Source organism: Silene latifolia, chromosome Y (genome assembly GCF_048544455.1).
Source record: "Silene latifolia isolate original U9 population chromosome Y, ASM4854445v1, whole genome shotgun sequence".
Lineage (NCBI taxonomy): Eukaryota > Viridiplantae > Streptophyta > Magnoliopsida > Caryophyllales > Caryophyllaceae > Silene > Silene latifolia.
The window spans coordinates 329,892,547-329,904,843 of record NC_133538.1 but is presented as its reverse complement, the minus strand read 5'-3'; the positions used below and the strand labels follow the sequence as shown (position 1 = coordinate 329,904,843).

The 12,297-nt window shown below is 40.8% G+C and overlaps 1 pseudogene; it reads left to right on the top strand.

Moving 5' to 3' along the window:
• LOC141631376 (uncharacterized) overlaps positions 1-12,297 on the top strand; it is a 71,700-nt pseudogene that overhangs the window by 25,149 nt on the left and 34,254 nt on the right.

The window sequence follows — 12,297 nt, the reverse complement described above, 5'->3', positions numbered from 1 at the left end:
GTCTAACCACGAGACCGAGGAAGCTACATGGGAGCCAGAGGAAGCTATGAAAGAGCGTTACCCTTTCCTTTTTGATCAGGTATGTATGGTTACGGGGACGTAACCTTGTTTCTTTTAGGGGGGTAGGAGATGATCGCGAATAGTTTTTAAGAGTTTTATACCCCTTTTATATGTTGTGTCGGTATGTTTGTCGGGATGAGTTGGGTTAGTATCATGTTTTATGTTGAATTTTGTTTGATTGTTGAGTCGGGAATGTTGTGGGAGTACCTTTGTTTAGTAGTGGTTTGAACTTCGGGGACGAAGTTCCTTTTAAGGAGGGAAGACTGTAATACTCCGTATTTATAAGTCTTGGGGTACTCTATCGAGTAGGCCTTACTCTGTCGAGTAAGGGTAAGTTGCGTTTTGGAAAAGTTTCGACTGTTGGGTACTCGTTCGAGTAGGGGTACTCGATCGAGTAGGGGGTACTCGATCGAGTATCCTTGGGTACTCGATCGAGTAGCCGGTTTTACGGGGAATTTTCTCGGGTTTTGTTAAATATGCGATTAAGGTATATAAGCTTTGTCGTCATTATTCTAAATCACTTTTGCAAAACCAAAATTACTGTTTAAGAGAGAAAGCAAACAAGTTCTTCATCCTAATCGCATAATTATTAATCCCCGGAGTTTGGAAGGTCAGTTCTTAGCGTTGATTATACCGTTGAGTTCCTTGCGTCGAGGGTAAGATCTATGTACCCTTTTTATTGTCTTTCCTTTGAATTGGTTAAACTCTAATTTAGAGATTTGGGGGTTTATGTGTAGTATGTGATTTGGTAGCCTTTATGTGTTGTATGATAGGAGGAGAGTTCATAGAGGAGGCTTTTTGATTCAAAGAAGAGAGACCGTCGATTGTGTGCTTACCGGTAGGATTTCTACTCAAAAGTATTAGTCCCATAATGGGATATTGGTTGATATATTGTATTTGGTTGTTTGACATAATAATTGTATTGTGATTGTGGTTGTGATCGTTGTTGATGGTTCGCGAGGCGTGGCCTCGGCTGAGTGGGGTCACTTGCGGGAGTGGCTTCACGCCCTAGTTTCGCCTTCTGTGGAACCCGCCACCGAAGGGATGTGCACATTAATGGACAGGGTTATCGCTCACTATGTGGAGCGGGGATTTGGTGGGTACGGCTGCGGTCCCCCCATCGGGCGTGGCTGGTCCGGTGGACGATCGATGATTGAGACGATTGGATCCGGCGTGATTGCGTGTGTGTGGCGATTAAAACATCTGTTTGCCTTATTGTTATTATATATTGAATTGTGTGATTAGTGCGACCCGGTGTTGTTTTGTAAACTGCGGTGATCCATTCGGGATGGTGAGCGGATATTGAGCAGGTATTGAGATGAGTACGGGATATTTGGGATGGCCACGACATGATGATAGGAGTCTTCATTTGTAGCTTATTAGTTATTTACATTTCAGTTAGAATAGTCAGTTTGAGAACATGTATTGTACTTTCAGTTTGGTTTTGAGGATTGTACTTCTTCGCTAAGTATTTATAATTAAACGTTGTTTCTTCATTGTTTATTTGATTATCATACCTCGGGCAACCGAGATGGTAATGTCTTCATACCTGAGTGGTCCTGGTAAGGCATTTGGAGTAAGGGGGTGTTACATTCCCCTTCTTGGAGTTGGTCATGCTGAACCTCTCAAGAATCTTATCCAAATAAGACTCCTGACTAAGTGATAACGTCCCTCGTGATCTATCTCGGTAGATACGGATTCCCAAAATGCGTTGTGCCTCACCCAGATCTTTCATCTGGAAATGGTTCTTCAACCATCCTTTAACCGAAGATAGGAGAGGAATGTCATTCCCAATCAAGAGTATGTCATCAACATACAATATCAAGAATACAATCTTGCTCCCACTCGACTTGATATATAAGCATTGTTCTTCGACCGATCGAGTGAAACCATACTCTTTTATCACCTGGTCGAAACGATGATTCCAACTCCGAGAAGCTTGCTTAAGTCCATAAATGGAACGCTTAAGCTTGCATACTTTTTTAGGATGTTCATGATCTATGAAACCTTCGGGTTGCACCATGTACAACTCTTCCTCTAAATAAGCGTTTAAGAAGGCGGTTTTCACATCCATTTGCCAAATTTCATAGTCATGAAATGCGGCAATCGCTAAGATTATCCGAATGGAACGTAACATGACTACGGGTGTAAAAATTTCATCATAATGCAATCCGTGCACTTGAGTGAAACCTTTTGCCACAAGTCATGCCTTATAGGTATCTGGTTGCGCGTCTACAGAATGCTTTATTTTGTAAAGCCATTTACACTGTAGAGGTTGTACCTTATTAGGTAAATCAACTAGATCCCATACGTTATTCTCTTACAAGGAGTCCATTTCGGATTGCATGGCTTCGAGCCATAGCTTTGAGTCGGAACATGCCATAGCACCTTTATAGGTAGCGGGTTCATTACTCTCAAGGAGTAAAACGTCATTCTCCTCGACCATACCAATATATCTGTCCGGAGGATTAGAGACTCTACCCGACCTCCTAGGTTCCTCAGGAATATGAACCGTGTGATCAGTTGGAGGAACAACTTCCTCCATCCGTTCCTCGGTTGTTGGTTCTGGAATCTCCGTCAGCTCGAAGGTTCTATTACTCGTCTTGTTCTCGAGAAATTATTTCTCTAAGAACGTCGCACTAGCCGCAACAAAAACTCTATGTTCGGTAGGCGAATAGAAGTAATGACCAAATGTTCCTTTTGGATAACCTATAAAGTATGTCTTGACTAATCGCGGGCCGAGCTTATCCTCGTGTCTCCACTTGACATAAGTCTCGCAGTCCCAAACCCGAATAAAGGACAAGTTAAGGACAAAAGAGCAAAACCCCATAACGAATCAGGCACTACCGTGTGACTCATCATGGATCGAACCATATCAAGTAAGGTTCGATTTCTCCATTCGGACACACCATTTAATTGAGGTGTTCCAGGTGGAGTTAACTGCAAAACGATTCCACAGTCTTTAAGGTGTTGATCAAACTCATTTGAAAGATATTCGCCACCCCGATATGTACGGAGTGATTTAACCTTTCTAGCCAGTTGGTTTTCAACCCTGTTCTGGTATTCCTTGAATTTCTCAAAGGACTCACTTTTATGCTTCATTAAGTAGACATATCCGTATCTACTCAAATCGTCCGTGAAAGTGATAAAATATCTATAGCCATCTCTAGCGGTAATTGACATAGGTCCATAAACATCAGTATGTATGAGTCCTAATAGGTCACTAGCGCGCATTCCAACACCTTTGAAGGAAATTCGAGTCATATTGCCAATGAGACATGATTCACACGTGCCATATGTATAAAATTCGAATGCGGGAATAGTCCCATTATCGACGAGTTTCTTCACGCGTTTCTCATTTATGTGTCCCATTCGACAATGCCATAGATAGGTTTGATCTTTGTCACCAACCTTTAATTTATTATTATTCACGTGTAATACTTCCGTGGTCTGATCTAAGATGTAAATTCCATTCATGGAAACTGCTTTGCCATAAATCATTTCATTAAAAAGAAAATACAGGTATTATCCTTTATTGAAAATGCAAAACCGTCTATATCGAGTACGGAAATAGAAATAATGTTCTTAGATAAACTGGGTACATAGTGTGGTTATATAAAATAACTCAAAACCACTAGGGAGTTGGATTACATATGTTCCCTTCGAGACTGCAGCAACTCGTGCTCCATTCCCGACTCGCAGGTCCACATCACCCTTTTCGAGAGGTATGGTGTTCTTTAGGTCCTGCAAATTATTACACATATGAGAACCACAACCAGTATCAAGTACCCAAGTTCCGAAACTTGTATGGTTAATCTCAATCATATGAATATAAGATGACATACCAACAGGAACGACGCGTCCTGCTTTGATGTCCTCACGGTACACGGGACAATTCCTCCTCCAATGTCCAATCATGTGACAATGGTGGCACTCAATGTCACCGACCTTGCTCTTTGCCTTGCCCTGTGAGCCACTAGTCTCACCGGGCCCACTCTTACCGTTTCCTGGCTTCTTAAACTTTGGCTCACCTACAGCTAGGTCGCCATGAGTCTTGCCTTTACCTTTACCCTTGTTGAAAATCGTGAGAACATCCTGCTTCACACTCCCACTCAATTTCATATCCTTCTCGGTCTGTACGAGAAGGGAGTGTAGCTCATGAGGACTCTTTTTCAAGTCATTCATGTAGTAGTTCGCCCTGAAAAGGGCAAAACCATCGTGAAGAGAATGAAGCATTCGGTCTATGACAATGCTCTCACTGATTTTACAATCAAGTGCCTCCAGCTTCTCGACATTCTCAATCATGTGAAGAATGTGTGGGCTAACCGGTTGGCCCTTCTAGAGTTTCGCATCAAAGAAGCGACATGTATGCTCATAAGTAACGATTCTCGGTGCCTTTGAGAACTCGTTAGTGAGCGTGGTGAAAATCTTGTTTGCACTCTGAGCAATGAAGCGTCTCTGCAAATTGGTTTCCATTGCAAAGATGAGTACGTTCTTTATTGCACCCGCTTCCATAACGAAGTCACTATAAGCGAGTGACTCGTTGACTCCTGCATTGGGGCCTGGGTTGACCCGGTATTGGCTCGATTAAGTACCGAGCTTACCGTCGCAATGGCGCATTCCGTAGTCTTTGCCTCCCGAGTCCGCAAAGTTGGACCCGTCATTTTTCAGGCGTGTGAACTGATTCATGTTGTCCATAAAAACATTCAGCCAGGACGCGCGATCAAGTGTGGCACTTGGCATTGGGATTTCGTTATTTCCAGCTATTTGTTATAACAGTAAAATTAACGTGTTCTACACTGCGAAAAGAAAATTGAATAATAAGCCTATGCATCGATTTGATTTTTAAGTCTAATGCAATCTTTTTGTTATAATGCGAAGACTCATGTATTTATACAATTGACCTTCCTCAAGAATTATATAAATGATCCCAAGACTCAATTTCTGTAAATTGATAAGCCCACCTCTTGGCTAATTCTACCTTTAGAATTCTTGGTCGATAAATTTCTGTAAATTCTATGTTTAGTCCATTATAATCACGAGAAACTCTTCGGACTATAATGTTGAGATAAACTAAGTCAACACAAACTACTTACCCAACGTAGAAGGGGTCATATTATGCCTACCGACGAAGAAGGGATTCATAGTTGTTTGCCCTTATAAAGACTAATCTCAATTTCCGTTTTAGAGGAAGATCCCATCAACTTTATTTTAATTCATTTTAAGTGAACTAATATCTAGCATGCGTGAATGAATAAAATAAGGTGATGGCTTAATAAGTATGTGACATCTGTATGTCCATGAAAACTAACATACAATCTATATGAGTCAATTTTCATGCATTTTAGTAGTAGGTGGTTTGGTTTAGGCGGAATATGATGCATTAACTAGCATGTGAATGAAAAACAATAAGAATAGTAAAATGTAAAAACAATAATAGAGTCCTAGTGTGGCCTATCCTATCAAAATGAACATAAATACAAGTTTGGAATCCATCTTTGGACCCGAGAAGCTTGTCTTGATGTTCCATCTTGATCCATGTAACGGGAGTGAGCTCCAACCTCCATCTTTAGTCTTCTTTGAAATTACAATAAATAAAACGGAAAATTCACGTGGTACCCTCGAACTTTGCCATTTTGCACGTGGTACCCAACTTTTTAAGTTTGTGCACATAATATCCTTGAGATTTGATTTTCAAGCACAACGTGCCCTTTTTATCGTTCTTAAAATTTTCAATTGAGCATAAATCATAGACCAGAAATCGGAATTGACTAATTTTTTTTTTTTCAAATTGATTATCTCTTCGAGATCTATAAAATGATAAAACAAAAATGGTTATTCGGAAATTTAAGATCGAAGATATGGTTGATTTGATATTTTCGTTAAAAAAAGCCCTATAAAATGTCAGTCGACAAATTTTTTTTCCACAAATCGTAGATTATGACGAGATAATCATTTTAGGGAAAAATTTAGCCGATTCTAAATTCCGGTCTAGGAGTTATGCGCAATCGAGTTTTCTAATAGCGACAAAAAGGGCATGTTGTGCATGAAAATCAAACATGAAGGGTATCATGTACGCAAACTTAAAAAGTTGGGTACCACATGCAAAATGGCAAAGTTTGAGGGTACCACGTGAAATTTCCGTAAATAAAATTACATAATAAACCTATTTATTACATTCTAATTTCAAAAACCCAAAACTAAAGAAAAAAAAAGGAGATTCGAGATCTCATAATTACATAAAAAATATGTTTCTTTCATTACGAAAACATAATTTGACTAAGGCCACACTAAGTATTACAAATTACAACCGATTGCAAAAATACGTAAATTAAACCATTCAAACGATTCATTCAACTAAATAAAATGCATCAACTAAAAAAAATTAAACATGCAAGACATAATTCTTTAATTATGTAGATTAATTTTATCCAAACCACCCATTTAAATTATCAAATTAAGTGACAATTCCTCAATTAATCACATTAATTTCAATCTTAATTCATATTAAACTTGTAATATGAATTTAATCAAATCAAAATTTTAAACTGCTTTAAAATGATTAGGTATCCATGAATTATGAACCGCTTCACAATAATTAATTGGCCACAACAAACCCAAAAAAAAATTTCTTTAAAATTTATCTTGGTAAAACCGAAACAACCCAAAGAAAACTTTTCTCGATTTTACAGCTAAAACCGAAAAAAAAAACAATTTCTTTTTTTTAAATCGGTCCATAACGTGAACAGTAACAGAAACAATTTTTTTTTTTTTTTTTTTTACTTTTCTCTCGGCTGGATAGACAAAACAACAAAAACAGCCCGTTTTTATTTCTTTCTTCTAGCGGTTTTTCTGTAAAAACCATAACAAAACAAAATTTTTTTTTATTCGCCACCTTTGTGAAACGAACAGGAAAAAAATTTTCTTTTCTCGGATGCTTTTCAAATCGGCATAAACAAAAAAAAGTAGTAAAAAACTTTAATCGGTTTTTCAGGAGAAACCGAAAGGAAAAACAGAATTTTTTTTTTTTAAAAGTACTGTTCATCCGTGAACAGTACGGAAACGAAAAAAAAAAAATTCCACGGCTCAAAAAAAAAATCCAGCCGATTACCTTTTTTCGCAAACCCTAATTATAGTTTACAAACAATTTTATGAAAATCATCAAAATTAAAATTCGTGGCCTTGGCTCTGATACCACTTGTGGGATTTATCTGTTTGCATCCCTTTATATTTAAGGATTATAACGAATTATAAAGTGATGATAACTAGTCATAAAATAAATTGCATAAACAAAATCATAAAGGATTAAGAAATAACCTTCGGTCCTAGCTTTTATGGCCTATGAACAATATCGCAATGATATTCTCCTATCAGTTGCACCCAAGATGCTCCGAGAAATGCCCCTCAAATTGCTAGAATGAGATCGCCAATTTTCTGTAAATATTAGGGTTTATTTGTGTGATTTTCTGATGAGAGAAAATGATGAGCAAAAATTAGGTTTTTAAAAAAAAACCTAACTCTCCTTATAACCGAGTATATGGAGAAATAGGGTTGATTTTCTTTTTCCAAAAATCGGCCCATATGAACCGAAATAATAAGGATTAAAATCCTTATTTTCGGTTATTCCAAAAATGTATAAATGTGTTAAAGATAAATTGCCATCTAGTGAGGATCGAACCCATGACTTCTTGGTTTGGATACCCTCACTATTACCACTATGACACATTCATCTTGTTGATATTAAATATAACCGATTACATTTAATTACGAATTAACAGATTAATTCGTCCAAGCTAACATTACATACATTTAATTAAATATAACTTATTATATTCAATTTACGAATTGTGATTAATTCGTCTCAACTAATATTATTTAATCTTCATTAAATAATTGTCTCATCAACACATTGACTAACTGTTTAGTCATATAAGGCATCAATGTGATTATATTTCTATAACCACATCTCTCAAACACATCCTATAGGTGTGACCTTTAGGGACCAGTTGATCACCGCCATCTGTATGATAATAACGTCAAACTTTCTAGCAAGCCAACCGTTATTAGGTAATCGTTAATCAACTGATTAAAATACGAAGTATACCCTTGTGAACCTTTAAGAGATTTACAAATGTTATCACACTAATTTGTGAAGGACACAAGCTCCAACAGTTGGAGCCATTGGTGGGTGGTCAGGTTGTGTTCCGGTGCTTCCTCCGACTCGGTTGTGTTATAAGGAGAAATTCCGTTTCATGTTGGGCTTGTCAACAAGCCAAGTCAACTTCCTCCTTGCTTCGCATGGTGTGGATATGTTGGCTCTTATCAACATCTTCTCAAACCGATTGGATGCCAATGTTTCGGAGGTGGCTAGGAGAAGGGGTCTTGGCTTTTGCCTTGTCCATGTATACCTCTGTGTTAATGGTTTGAAGAAGGAGGGGCCAAAATGCTATGGTAGAATGACCCTTGTGCATGTGGTTAAGCAAATGGAGCATAGTAGGGATCCATCATGGTTTGTACTTGGCGAGATCATCCAAGCCTTGGACAAGAAGGGCTCTTGTGGAGAAGCTCCCTCGTTTGGATCTCCAAGGATCTTTCAAGTGTGGCTATTGGAGAGGCTAAGGTATGTAGAGCCTCCGGTTGATTCTTCTTCTTATTCCTTCCGTGACCTTACTATGAGGAAGAAGTTGTACTCGGATAGCTTTGCTTCCACTGAGGCCTATTGGGCCTCGAGATTGGCGGAGGAGGGTGGTTCTCACATCCGTTGGGTGGTGCCATGGTGGCACTTGAGGTCCTTCACAGGGTTGCCCGCTTCGGGTGCTAGTCCTCATTCTTTGATGGTGGTGGGTTTGAAGGTTGCTTCCTTCATTTATCCCGAAAGTCTCATGAGGCAAATGGGGCGTCAACAAAAGGTGCCCGCTCAAGATACTCTCGTCCAAGAGAATTTTTTCCGAAACTCTGAGCTTGTGGGGGTCTTCGAAAGATGGTGGGCCACTCGACCGCTTTTGGAGGTACCAAACCCCATTGCCACGACATGGGTGACTCCCTCTTATGTCAAGTGGTCAAGAGCTTCATCATTGGAGGAGAGGTCCAAATCCCGTAAGGACGAGGTTGTCGACTTGAAGTATCGAGAGGTTGGCAAGGCCAACCGTGCCTTATTTGAGGATTATGTTGATGGAGTTATCCCGGAGGTGATGAGGCCACCAAAGAGGAGAAGCTCGGGTCCCAAAAATGTAGTGGGCCGTGTATGGGCTCGTTTTGGGCCGAACATGGGGTCTTGCAATAGACCGGAGGCCGTCGCCATTGTAGATCCATCAAGGATCCGTTCTAAGGAGGAAGTTCATGCTAGGCGGGCCAACAGGAAGAACAAGGGGAATATGTACCCCGAGGGAAAAGGCAAGGGTAGAATGGAAGAATGAAGACCTCCATTACCCACTTTATTATTATGTTGTATTAGCGATGTGAGTTTTTATTATGTTGTACTAGCTATGTTTTGTGTGTTTTGTGCTAGTTTTACTATGTGAGGTATTTTAGTCGACACCTTAGCTTTGACAAGTTGTAGACTCGTCGAGCTTTATTTATTGTTGAAATTATAATCCCTCCTATTATTAATTAAATAAGTGGATTGCTCGTGTCAAAATTGTGATCGCTTGTTTCTTCCATCCATTTTGTAAAGGCAATTCGGTTTGAATCGCCCTAAACATTTGCACTTGGGAAAGTGGGATTTTTGTAGGAAGGGAGAAAGGCTTCGTTTTTGTATTTTGTGAGAAAGGGAATGTTCTTTCCCTCTTTTTTTTGATGGGGATGATATGGGTGATGTTTTTTTGATTATGGGGATGTTTTTTTTTTATTATGGGGATGGTTGTATCCTTCTTGTGTAAGAAAGGATTGCCTACGTATCCACCTGAAGAGGTGAAATCAAACCATGATCGTAGTTCGAAATGTTTTGTAAATTTGATTGGGTTTGGTGGTTGTATCCCTCATGTATAAGAGGGTCTACCTACATATCCACCTGAAGAGGTGAAATGAAACCATGCTTGTAGTTCAGGGGTTTTTTGTTTTAGTGCAAATAGATGTTGCCTTTGACAGATCAAAGGGCATTCGAAACGGGCAAGGTGCCGCAACTTAGACTCGATAAAACATGCAATTTCAAATCAGAATGCGTTGAGGAAGTTGACTTGAAATGGGTTAAGGTGGTTGCTAGTTGTAAAACTAGGGTTAGGTCGTTGGTTGCTACGGTTCAAGGGTAGTATTTCTTGAGTTGGTCGGGTTTGTAAAATCCTCTCCGTCTAGGTCACTCAGTCTCAATGCACCCCCTGAAAGTAGACCAGGTACGGCCCGACCCAGTTGGGTTTGAATTTTCCCCTCGGATCGACGGGTAGTGGTGCTCAAACCGACTTGAGGACCAAGTCGCCCTCCTTGATGTTCCTGGGTTTAACCTTCTTGTTGAATGCCCGTTGTATATGTCGTTGGTATAGGTGGACGTTGTGCAAGGCGTTGAGCCGCCGCTCGTCTAGAAGAGTGAGTTGCTCGTACCTTCGGCGGGTCCATTCCGCCTCAAGGACTTGACTCTCCAGTAGGATGCGTAGAGAGGGGACCTCTAACTCTACCGGTTGAACTGCCTCCATACCGTATGCTAGGTACAAGGGTGTGGCACCTGTTGCGGTTCGAATGGAGGTTCGGTATCCCCAGAGTGCGAATGGGAGTTTGTTCGGCCAATCGCGGTAGTTGTCTTGCATTTTCTTGATAATGGTGACAAGAGTTTTGTTAGCTGCCTCCACCGCTCTGTTGGTTTGGGGATGGTAGGGGGATGATCGATGTCGTTTGATCTTGTATTTGTCCAGCAAGGTTTGTGTTTCCGCCCGGAAGTGAGAGCCTTGATCGCTGATGATTTCATGGGGTACCCCATATCGGCAGATGATGTTGTTTTGGATGAACTTGGGCACTTGTTTGGCGGTCAAGACTGCATATGACTGTGCTTCCACCTATTTAGTGAAATAGTCGATGGCGACGAGGACGAAACAATTCCCATTGGTGCCTGTCGGGTTAACTTTCCCGATGATGTCGATGCCCCAGGTTAAGAAAGGTCAGGGTGATGTCATGGTGTATAAAAGGGATGGTTGTATGTGTTGTATAATGGCGAAGATTTGGCAATTGTGGCGATGTTTGACGTAGTTACGGCAATCAGCTTCCATGGTGGTCCAGTAGTAGCCTAGCCACATGATTTTTCGGGTAAGCATCATTGCGCTCATGTGAGGCCACATTCTCCATTGTGGACCTCTCCAATGACTTTTTTGGCTTTGTGATGGTCAATGCAAAGGTGGAGAATCCCTTGGGGTGTTCTTTTGTATAATTGGTCTTGGTTTATCACGAATTGTGATGCAAGTAAACGGATGGCTCTTTGTCCTATTTGATCAGATTTAGGAGGGAATTCGTTTTTAGTTTTGTAGTTGAGGATGGCTTGGTACCAGGGTTCATCATGGTTTTCCTCGTCGTTGTTGATGGCACAGATGTGAGCTGGCTCGCTCCTTCTCTCGACACATAGGGGCATCGATATCATGTCGTCGGGTATGTTGACGAGTACGGCGAGTTTTGCTAGGGCATCAGCAAATTGATTTTCCTCTCGTGGCAAGTGGAAGTAGTCGACTTGGTCGAAGAACTCGGCCTCTTGATTGATTTTTGCTCGGTAGGGAGCTAAGCTGTCACTTCGGATTTTTCATAATCCGGACACCTGATTGATGATGAGCGGGGAATCGCCATGGTCCCTCAGTCTCTTGATGCCAAGTGTTATGGCTGCTTGTAGGCCGATGAGGCACACTTCATATTCAGCGGCATTGTTGGTGACAGCGAAGTCTAGCTTGACCGAGATCGGAACATGTTCTCCCTCTGGTGATATTAGAAGGATTCCTACCCCGAAGCCTCTCAGGTTAGATGCACCGTCGAAGTATAGGTCCCATGCGTCAGTGTCGGCACAAAGGATGTCCTCGTTAGGAAGTGAACATGTGTTGGTCGTTAGATCCTCGTTGACGGGATTCTCTGCTAGGAAATCGGCGACTGCCCTTCCTTTGATAACCTTGAGGGGTACAAACTTGAGATGAAACTCGGACAGCATGAGTGTCCACTTAGACAGCCTTCCGTTTAGTACGGGTTTTTCGAAGATATACTTGACCGGGTCCATTTGGAATAGACGTGGACCGTGTAGCTGAGAATATAATGTCGCAGCTTCTTTGTTGACCATAC